Source organism: Vitis vinifera, chromosome 13, assembly GCF_030704535.1.
Source record: "Vitis vinifera cultivar Pinot Noir 40024 chromosome 13, ASM3070453v1".
Taxonomy (NCBI): Eukaryota; Viridiplantae; Streptophyta; class Magnoliopsida; order Vitales; family Vitaceae; genus Vitis; species Vitis vinifera.
This window is the reverse complement of record NC_081817.1, coordinates 9,866,351-9,878,831: the sequence shown is the minus strand read 5'-3', so window position 1 is coordinate 9,878,831 and position 12,481 is coordinate 9,866,351.

Genomic DNA, 12,481 nt, shown 5'->3' with positions numbered 1-12,481 from the left:
AATTAATTGGATCAATTTTTTGAATTCCAAATTATTCTCAAAAATAAATAAAAAATTAAATTATTATTATTATAATCTATTTACCTAGTGAGAAAATTCAAAAAATATAGTTTGTGCATAAGAGGAAACAATAAAGTCAGGACTAGTTATATGTTAGTTTTGTTCTATTATTATTATTATTTTTAGTTCTTAGATCTATTTTTTGAGTTTTAAAGTATTTATAAAATATTTAAACCCATTCATAAATTTAATACAAAGTATTGTTTGATTTGGAATTCATTTTTCTAGTAAAAACATTTATAAAAATATAATTATGTGCCTAAAAGAAATAATATAGTTATTATGAACTAATTTTTATCTATAAATTTATGTTATTAATGAATTTATTATTTGAGTTTTAAATTATTTTTCAAAATCACTAGAATCAATAATGATCTTATGCATTAAGTCTTGTTTAATTTGTAATTCATTTGCCTAATGAAAAAAAATCAAAAAATAATTATTCTACCTAAATTAGAAATAATAAAGTCATTTTAGATCCCTTTTTGTTATTAATTGGATCACTATTTGAGTTTTAAGTTATTTTTATAAATTACTAGATTCATGAATAAATCTAACGCATTAATTATTTCTTAATTTGGAGTTCATTTGCCTAATTAAAATTTTCATAAAGATATGATATATTTAAAGAAGAAAATAACCAAGTCATTTAATATAAATTTTGGGTTATGACTTTATAATGTTATTCAATTTCATAACGCTTTAGCATTAATTAAATCAATTTTTGAGTTTCAAATTGTTTTTAAAAATTAATAAATTCTATGTACCAAGTATAGTTTGATTTAGAATTTATCTGTTTGATAAAATATTTTAAAGAAGTTAAAAGAAATTTTAAAAAACAGATGAAATTTAAAGGAATATATGAAGTTTTTAGTATTTATATTAAATCATAGGGAGAGAAAAAGAATGGTATCTAATTCAATTTTATTTGTTTTTTTTAAAGACTTTCCCTTTTGTTTTTAAAAATTGATAAAAACAATTTCTAAATCGTTCTCTAAAAACGGTTATCTATTTCACTTTATTTTTAAAAATTAAAAACAAAAAATAAGCTATGACTTTTTAAAAACAGTTTTCTATTTTAAAAAATAGACTATTTTTTATTCACATGGTTGTAAGGTTGTAGGTTATTGTTTCCCATATTAAAAGTCCAAATAAAGAAAAACCAATTATAGATATAATAGTTTGGTCAATCTCAATAGAATTTAGGGGTTTGATAATTCAATTTTCTATGTTAAATTAATGAACTATTGTTGAAACTCAAAGAAGCTAACTAAGATAAAACTTGAAAACTGATTTAATGATCGAGAAAATACACAAAAGCAAACTAAATATCCAAAATAGTTATGCTTCCAAATTTATATCTTAACACTTTTTAAAAAATATTCACATTCTTTCACATTTGATTCTCAAAAGAGTGAAGCCTACTAACTCATGTTACAATCTAGTTGAGGGATTCACACATAAATTAAACCCTCCTGATAGGTATTTAATGAGCCTTATAAGGATCAAATATATAACATTTTTCTTGGAGACTTGTAGAGAATTTTTATTCCTACATAAATAATCAAATTTGTCAACACTAAAATTCTTTTAGAAAGCTAAGAAAGTTGAATGTTGTAATGGGGACAAAATTATACAACTTGATAATGTAATCGTCATTTTCAAAAATCAAAATTTTTAGTGAAATAAATTATCACTAAATTAGTCTTAAAAAAAATATAACTCCCCAATTCGACAAAATTTGGAATTAATAAGTGATAGGTCCTATACACATTTGACATGTGGCATGTATTAAAAAGATGACATGTGACGAAATTTGGAAGACCACAAAATTTAGTCTTACAAATAAATTCAAAACTTCGAATTGCTACCAAAAGAGAATTAAAATAAAATAAAATAAAGTATTCTCTCATTTACAAATTTCTAAAGGAAACAAATATTCCAATTGAAGTCAAAAGAGAATAAAGAATAAATAAATATTCTCTTGTTGGCAACTTTCCTTAATGAAGAAGACAAATTGCTAAAATCAAAGAACTAAAATTATTTGAATCAATCAACTAAATCTTGGGGATTTCAAAACTTAATTCCCTAATTTCACTTATAGATAGAGGTGACTTCCTTCAAGGAAGGGGCTTCTTAAGATTGACAAAATGACTATATATAGGAAATGAGGCTTAATAAAGAAAAAAAAGTTTTAAAAAATCTTCCTGCAAGTTTAAGAAACGATAGAAGTACTACATACTATTTTTGCCTTTCAATGAGTTCATTTGGGAACAAGCCACTCGTGGCACTTGATTGATCTCTAAAATAAAATAAAAATTTTTATCATCGTCTTTCAAATTGTGATCAAGGTGAAAGAATCAAATGGATTGTGGACCCGCATTTTTCACGTGTGTCCTCACCCAATCGGTGAAACTCGCTTTTATTTGTGAAAAAAATAGTTTTGAAAAAGTTGAAGTTGCCACTTATTTTATTTTATTTTAAAGGGAAAATAAAACAAGAAATAAAACCCTGAAAAATGACTCCATAGTTTTTGGAAAAACATGTATTTGAAAAACCCAAGTCTAGGTCGGGGAATCAGATTACCTATTGGGAAGGTACCTCTAAAGGTAGAACCCCTTTAAGCCCTATAAAGGTCTCTACTGACTAAGCTGAGGGAAATGTGACAATTAATTGGTTGATCATAGATACCTAGGTAAGTTAGGTGATTTCAAAGTTAATATATGAAGCCAGAAAGTCAAATCATGATCATAAAAGAGAGTTAAAGTGTGTACCTGAACTGCTTCTCAAGTGCTATCATAAAACATCAAAGTTAGTATAGAAATATGACACACAACATGCATTCTATCGGAGATAATCAAATGAGCATCAAGGCAATCAAGTATGACATCAAACATGGACATGGCTCATGATAACATACACATTCAGAGAAATTTTAAAGTTGGGGGGCAAAAAGAGTGTACCTGGTTAGCGGGCATCAACACCTTCATGGGAAACAAGGGTAGCTCAACAATAAATATAAAACAAATTCATAAATGTATATCATCAAGAGGAATAAAAAATCAATCAGATATCAAGCAAACAATATTGAAGAGAATATCATGAATTTCGGGTCCCTCCAAAGCCCTAATAAATCTTGCATGAATTGATTCTATGAATTTCATTGTTTGGAATCATAGAGTTTATTCATGCTTGTTGAAAATTGAGAAAATCAAGAAAATGGTTGAAAGTCAAAGAAAATTGTGAAAATGCATGTCAAAAGGAAAAAATGGCAGCAAAGGATTATTAAAATCTGGATTTTATTGCCTAGAAGAAATCTAGAGATGGATTTTTAAAGCTAGAATTATTCAGTTGAAAATGATTTGAAAATCCAATTCAAAAATGTAAATCTTCAATCCAAGAATCAAATAGAGGAAGAGGTGTGCACCAAGGTGGCTTAAGGAGTAGAGCTAGGAGATTTTAGATAGAAGAAACCAATTCATTGTAAAGATGTTCAACTATCAAATGCTTCAATTTAAGAGGCAACCTGATTTGTAAGCTCAACTGGATTCTCTCCAACAGTAGTCGACACTGAACGAAAAATTCAAAATTCCCAATTTTCTGCATTGATAGGTTTTCTGTATTCCATACTAACTGCTCAATGCCAAGGTTTCATCACTTCTCTATCTCTTTCTTCATAATAGGGATGCTTGGAACTGAATACTGAATCAAAGAGGACTGTCACATTCAATAAAGATTTGGTGAATGGTATAGGGGCTTTCATTTATGGCTCCAAGATGGATGAAGGTTCGTCCCATTGAACTCTTGAGGATTTGCAGTCAGAATCCATCCGTTGGAGTTGTCAATTGTATAGGAAACATGGGTGACACGTTTGACTGGGTTCAAGGCAACATAATAATCCTCCAGTGATGTAGTGATTTCGATGTGTTCTTGACTGATTTCAAGAACATTTTGTTGTTCTTTGAGGTCAACAATTTGACCAATAAAAACTTCAACACTTGTATCAACTAGAAAGTTCATCAGCTGATGGCCAAGAGAATCCCAAGATCTACCTCACAATGGGTTCAGTTCTGATGCGAATGCCGCTCTCTCACTACTACAAAAATAGTTTATGGTGTCACTATTTACGGTGTCACTTTTAAAATAATGACACCATAGGGTTTATAATTAATAAAGGTGACACATCATATAAAAAATCTTCAATTGAGGTAGTTAGATGATATTAATTTTATATTTATAGTGTCATTTTTTGGGAAGTGACATCATATAAAATAATTTTTTTTAGGTATTATAACTTAATGAGCCCACTTTTAGAATTAATAATGATGGATACTATATAAAAATCCCATTGTTTCCATATCTCACCCACAATCCAAAAAATCTCAATATATAAATCCTATATATAAAATCATGATCTTCTTCAACCTTTTCTCTCACCCATCCATAGTCAACACGCTCACAATGGACATTCTTCACTTTGTGGACTCCCAGGTAACCCAAAATCTCTTGGATCTATCATTTTTTTCTTTTATTAATGTCATTATATTAATTGTTTCAACATCTTTGTATTATGGTTTTTGTGAATTGTGTTTTCTTGAGTTGTAGGGAAGAAAAATTTAGGTTTAATCTTCTAGCATAGAAGAAAAAACTGTAGATTAATTGATTTTTTAATCTAAACCAAACACATGATCAAGTCCTTAAAAAAAAGTGAAAAACAGGAAAAAAAATGAATGATTTTTAATATGTATTTGTGTGAGAATGACAGGTACAAATTTTTTTTGAGATTTATTATCACATAATCTTCATCATTTCTAAAAAAGGAGAGAGGAAAAAAAAAGGAATGATTTTTCTGTTTGTATCTAAGTGGGAATGAGATATAGAATTTCGTTGAGAGTATCCAACCCCAAAAGGACCAATCCGGGAAGGCATGTGTGGTATTGACGGGAGATGATAAGATGGAAATCATAACCATAGCCATGTTCTCTCTGTGTCTTTCTATCTTCTTCAATTAATTCATGGGCATAGATATTTTATTTAGTTTTTATATTTAATTTATTTATAGTTTATTTAGTTTCTAAAATCCAATTAGCTAGATATTTTATTTGATTTTGTTTTTATATTTAAGTAGTTGAGTTTTGGAAAGTTTTTATATTTTGTTAATAGAAATAGAAATTTTTATATATTTTTTTATTAGGAATTTCTATTTTGTTAAATTGTAAGTATCTATCTCAATAAGAGATTATTAATATTCAAATGAAAGTGATGAAAGAGAGTAAATATTTTAATGCTCAATTATATTTTAATGTTATTTTTTTTTTACATAAGGGTTTATTTATGTTTTCAATTTTGAAATTCCCTTTCCAAGTCTAGCAACAAAAGTAGTGTCCAACCTTAAAATGGGCATGTGTGGTATTGACAGGAGATGATAAGATGGAAATCATAACCATAACCATGTTCTCTCTGTGTCTTTCTATCCTATTCAATTAATTCTTGGGCATAGATATTTTATTTAGTTTTTATATTTAGTTTATTTATAGTTTATTTAGTTTCTAAAATCCAATTAGCTAGATATTTTATTTGATTTTGTTTTTATATTTAAGTAGTTGAGTTTTGGAAAGTTTTTATATTTTGTTAATAGAAATAGATATGAGGACTTAAAGGGTTTATATTTAGGTAGTGCTTGAGCCAAGGAAAATGATAGTCCACTATCTTGACCCTATGCATCACAAACCATGTGAGGACTTAAATGACATCGTAAACATGTAAGTTCTTCCTATTATTTTTCATAGTATTATTTTTAAATAAAAAAATACATTCACCTCAAACACATTTTTTTTATTATTTATATATATTAAAACATATAACATTTACCTATTTTAAAAATGTACCCATTGAACTTATTTACATAGGGCTCTTCGAATATTTGCAAAGAAAACATCTAAGAGGGAGCTATCTTAGCAACTAGTGCAGGTGACATCCAAAAATTTTTCTTTACACATTAGCTTATGCATTTGCACCATTTATATATGTGAGTACTAATGTTATTTTATAATTGATCGATTAGTGTCCAAGACAAGAAGGAGGGTTCAAATGTGGCTACTTTGTTATGAGATTCATTAAAGAGATAATTTTTTATCCTACAATTATTGCTTCAAAGGTATTACTTATTTAATGAATTGTACATAGTTTTAGGCCTCCAAATGTTATGCATTTTAATGTTATTTTCTTATTTGATTTCAGTTTGGTGATAAAAAAAAAAACATATTCTTAAGTAGAATTCGATGAAATTAGAGGAGAATGGGCTACTTTTGTGCTACAACTAATCATGAATCATGTTGATGCATCATGATCACCATGCATGGTGAGTCTCTTAGCTACTACATGAATTTTTCCATAGGTATTGTATAGTAATGCTTATTCTTTGAATAATGTTTCTATTTGAAAAAAAAATAGTTATTAGATTTGTTCATTTATGATAACATTGATCCATGTTTATTTTCTTCAATAAAAATCTCTAAAACTCATTAAATTTTGAAATGCAGGTATACACTCTTGGGATGGTGAAATGGAGAATAAAAAAAAAGAAGAAGGCAACAAGATTTTGTGTTTTTAAATGCAACTCTTATGTCATACGTTATAGGACATAAACGTTACTTTAATTGCAACTGAAAAATTTAGATTTTTAGATGAGACTTTTATGTCATTTTATGGTTAGCCGGTTTTATGCTTATGAAATGGAGGTATACATGAATCTTGGGATCTTTAACATTTCTGAATCATGTTTTGGTATGTATTCACTCTTCTTTTTTTAGTTTTGATGGGTTTGATATGTTGGATGTACTATCATTTTGTGAACATTTGATATACAAATATTATTAGATGATTAATGTATTATGAGTTATTCCAGAAACATTACAGAAAAATGAGTTAAATATAATATGGTTGTTATATTTATGGACAAAATATAAACATGTTAATCTTATTAATTCATAAGCATTACAAAAATCAACAACTAAAACCAATTATATCTTCCACAATAATTTACAATGATGTGATACCATAACTCAAAGGTGATGCATTTAATGTGACATCATAACTCAAAGATGATGTATTTAATGTGACACCCTATCATCACTAGAAATATATGATGTCACTTCCGAATGGGTCACCATTTATCTACTTTGGTGTCACTTCCAAATACGTCACCAATTGGTACCCTCTATGGTGTCAGTGGAGAAGGTGACGTTATGTTGTAGTGACACCCTATGTTTATGGTGACTCGTTATAAATGTCACCACATACCTTTTTCCTTGTAGTGTCTTTATCCTCAAGTAATCTGTTGATAAAGCTTACCATCCTTTCACATTCAACCCAATCTTCTTCCCTCAGAGCAAAACTAGTAGGAGGAGACCTCCCAGGAAGGAGCTACCCATATGTTTGAATTGGAATTGTTTCAGGGACAACAGCTAAAATTTCTAGCATGGAATTGAAAGAGTGAGTGTATAAAGATGATGGTTGAAAAGGTGGTGTAAGGCCCCAATTTTTCCACTTTCAGCAAATGCAACAGCAGCTTCATTGATGGGCATAATGCGAAATTTGTTGTATTCCTGCACAGAGAACCTGACATGTACATCCCAAAAAATGTCTCCAGCCTGTCTCTAAACTGCAATAACTGTAGTCTTACTTGACGGAAATCCCAAATTTAGCCATTCCTATGATCATCTGATTTAGAAAACCTATACCGACTAGTTAGATGGAGCCCATAGGCAAGTAAAGTCTCCACAGCATCTTCCGTTGGTCCAACTTTATTAACACATTCAAATAATACAAAATCTTGATCTTTAATATTTGTCAAAAGCGTGTTTATTTCATTTATTCCTTGGCCAGAATGCAACCATTGTGACTTAAAACTTCATTTGTATCCAGTCCATAGCGAACAACAAATTCCAAGGCTGCTTGATATTTTGTATTGCCAATTAAAATATTATACATTTTAGGAACAGATCTGTCTGAAAATGATATCAAGCTCCATTGTTAGCTAGCAATGTCAGTCTGATTAAGTCTATCCTCAGTAACTGAAAGTCTGTCATTGAGACGTCCTAAATGCTCCAAATCAACTGACAATCTCAAGGTCCAATATCCTCTTCTTCCATCGCAAATAAAACCATCCAGCAGATGCTTCAGTAAATGTACTGCATCATCATACCTTAGCACAACAATTTGATAATTTTAGACATTAAATAACACAACTAGCCGTGCTCACGTTTGAGAAAGGAAATTCCCAACAAGACCGCTTTCAAGTATACCCCTGATGCTAAAAGGCATGAAAGGAATGTAGCTGCTGATTTAGAAACTGAAGCTTGAGTTGATTTTGAACAGGAAATGAATAGGCGGGAGTTGGATATACTAATGCATCTTAACACCAATCCACTGTTATTGTCATCAAGAACTTCATCCATTATTTGTGCAACTTCAATGGCCTCTTCATAAGCAAGTAAATCATTCAAGCCTGGGAAGATATGATCTGAATTTATGCGGTTATAAGTTGGATACTTGACTATTCCTAAATCAACTAGTAGAAATGCTGGTAGATCCTGCTCTCCATTAAGGAAGAAAAGCCTCAGAGCACGCCAGATAATAGACTCTGCTTTAGAAGAGATCTGAACATAGGTTCCTGTTTTGTTCAGAATTGCTCTTTGTAGGAGTGGGCATAATCCATCTTCATAAGTAGGAAGAAGTGAGGCAATACGACCCTGCTTTCTTGTACCAATCTCTACACTAGGGTAAGGCACCGCTGCAAAGTGCTTTCTAATAGGGTAGCCATGTGCACTTGCTCTTTGAAAATATGAAAGAGACCGTTAATTAACAGAGAACTGATAATAACATAGATGGTTTGAAATAAGATCTTATCACCTGGATGCCCAACTCCAGAACTTTCACCTTTTCTCCTTGACAATGACTTCTGGTTCACTTCAAAACTATCACATTCTTCTGAGCATTTGAAGCATGAATCGTGACCTTCAAAACCCTTATCATGACAAAGATCACCATCCCCATTGTTACCGCTTTCACTGCATATCTCATTTAACAATTGGTGTCGTCGTCCTTCGCCACTGCCATGACCTACCTCATCAATCTTACCAGTACCAGGGTAGCTTCCATCTTGATGAGCTGAAAGGAAGAATATATCTGGGTCATCATAGAATGCATCATTTGTTCCATTGCCATGATGAACATCAAAATCAATGATAAACACACGCTTTAATTCATGTATGCGTTGGGCATAACGAGCTGCAATGGCCATATTTCCAAAAACACAGAAGTCCATAGGACCTTTTGAAATAGCATGATGACCTGGAGGTCTTATCAATGCAAAACCCATTGGTGGGTCTTGGCTGCTCTTTGATGCTGCTACGTGCGAGGTCGAGGCATTACCATTGAATCAACTAAGGTAATTCCTGCTCCAGCTGCAAGTAGTGATTCCTGGAAAGTAGTGACAGTAGCATATGTTGGTCTAGAGCCATCAATGTAAATAATTCCTTTCTATGAAGCCTAATCCATATACCCTCAGTAGCCTCAAACTCTGCCAGTGGATTGGATAATCTGTTCTTTTCAAACAGTAAATAGAGGTTCTCCCAAGCATCGAGGAAAGGTTCTTTAACAGCTAAACTTCTTACACAGTGGTACAGAGCAAAGAACTCAGCACCAACATATATTGCCAATACAATCAACTGATTTTGGGGATTTCCACTACCTGGCCAAATCATTGTTGCTTCTAAGTAATAGGTAGCAGCAACTGACCAGTTGCAACTTTGAACATCAGGTTTTTCACAAAGCTCTCTGTATCTAGCAAGATTCCCAAGACAAAATAAAAAGAAAAAAGATGGCAAGAAAATTGTCAATCATGCATTTTTGTTGGTAGAACAGAACTATAGATCCCCGACTTTCTATAGAACAATGGCTCCTCTGGAAGCCCATTACATCTTATTTTCTTGATCAAGTCTTGGTAAAATTCAGTAGCTTCCAACAAAAACAATTTAAATCCTTCTCAATATTTGCCATTGTTGAGGCATTGTGGATTTCTTGCTCTCTCCATTAGTAGAAATTTGGCGTATTCTTTTACGAAACTCATCAATATGCTTATAGTGAAGCTTCCACAAAGAATATTCAACATCTTGAGGTTGTTCTTTTCTTGTTCATTCAGGATGATTTTCACATAACTAGAACGAACCTTTTGGTACAAGTCTTGACTATCAGAATGCAAAAAACCTTTGGAATGGATTAATGACCACAACAGTTTTTCTGTATTAATGACCTCTGCGAAAAAAACTCTGCTTTCCTTTTTGATCTTTAAGGGGGATGAGTAAATCCGTACCCATGTTTATAAAGGAAGAACTGGTTCAATGGTACCCTATCTTCTCAGCGTGGAACCAAAAGATGAACATAAGGCAGCAGCCAATTCTGAAAGGTAACCATTTAATCTACTAGGCCCCTCTCTTGACCTCCAATAGCAAAACTCTGCTCATTAGATCACTGTCCATTCCCATGATAATAACCACTTCCAAAACCACCAATTATAGGGCCTGGAGTTCTTTGATTTGCATAACTCAGGTGAATACTTTGGTCATTTAGGTCTTGGCCATTCACTCAACTCAATGACAACTTTAAAGCAACATTCAACATCCTCATTCTGATTGATCTTCAATAGCCATAGATTATCACATTAATGGCTTCTTTAGGCAAATATGCACAATCTCATCAGTTGCAAGACTATCACAGATATCTTGTCTAGTGCTGAATAGATTGGCTAACACAAAAGCTGCACACTCTTAGGTTCCTTCATTTGAGGAGTTGAGAACCTGGATAGGAGATGTCAGCCCTTTACTGGCAGCAGAACCCTTATGCGCAAGATCTTCATGTGATGCCACTGTCTGTACATGACCCAAAACTTTGATTATGTGGGCCTTAGAGCTTGGAGAATCTCCCAGGAGCAATGCTAATAATTGGTTAATGGTGGCAGAATCAAATATGCGAAACAAGCTTTCCTAGCGCCATGGCTGAGACTTTATGTCCTTTCAATCCACCACTTTTTAGGAGCCATAAGAATGTTGTGATAGCTCCTGCACTCTCAACACAGGCACGGATGTCTTCACTGTGACAGTACAAGTTCCACAAAACATGTGTTGCATCCTCCTTGCCTTCTGAGATCCAATCTCTAGTAGCTGCACCAGAGGAGGAATCCCACCAGCAGCAGTGATAGCCCACTTGCTGTCATCAACATGGTCAGTCAAGATTGCCAGCAACTAAACAACATACTCTTGATGTTCTTCACTGGATAAGCTTAGGAATGATACGAGTAACTGGATTCCTTCCCTCATTCCAATTGCTTCCCAGAAAAATATCACTTTTCTTTTCCACAACCTCAGTCACTGTCTCTACAGAGGAACCATCGAATCTTGCAGTAACCTTCTGCACATTCCCTTCAGCACAATCAGTAGGTGAACTAGCCATAGAAAAATGCTCTAAGGGAATCTTACAATCCTGCGAGGGCAAAATTTGCTTGATCTTGTTGTTCGGCGATCCAGCTAAAATATCATCCACAAACTCAGTTGCCCTAACATCAGAGGGACAGCCAGCAACCCCAGAATCCTTTTGCTTATTCTATTCTGCAAAATTACTCGGTGATTCCAATGGCCTTCCACAGCCCTGAGATGGAAATGTTTACTCATTTATCATAAGTAAGATGTTACTTTTCTCTTCTACAACCTCCCTAATCTGTTTGCAACAAGAGTCATTAATACTCAAATTAACCTTGCATTCATCATCTTTGGCGCAACTACTCAAAGAACCACCTGTAACGGGTAATTCCAAAGGCATTTCACAACCTTGTGAAGGTAGTGTTTGCTCATCTGTTCCATAAAAAAACGTCACTTTTCTCTTCCACAACCTCCTTGATCTCCCCACAAAAGCCATTCACACTCATGTCAGCCTTGCACTCGTTATGTTCAGCACAATCATTCAACGAACCACCTGTAAGTAATAATTCCAAGGGCGTTTCACAACCCTCCTGAGCACTAAATCACTTCTTGACCATTGCCTGACATGCAGATTCCCAGTCCATTGCTATCTTTAGGGATCACAAGGTTCATAATTTTATCAAGTCTTGGCAAATCTGTTCTTTTCCTCATCAACCCGTTGTAATATCTCAGAATTAACCATCCCGTATTCGAGCTTTAGTCCATTAACACAAAGATTTTTAAAAAGTCTCTTATTCTTGAAGCTATAAATTTTTGTGGATAGAGTTAATGTTTATTAATAATTTCATGGATAAGGTCCCTGAATTATCATGTTATGTAACATTAGCCATCTTTGTAAAGTCATTGCTAGGTGAGATTTCTGGATAAAGTATATAAGCATATTT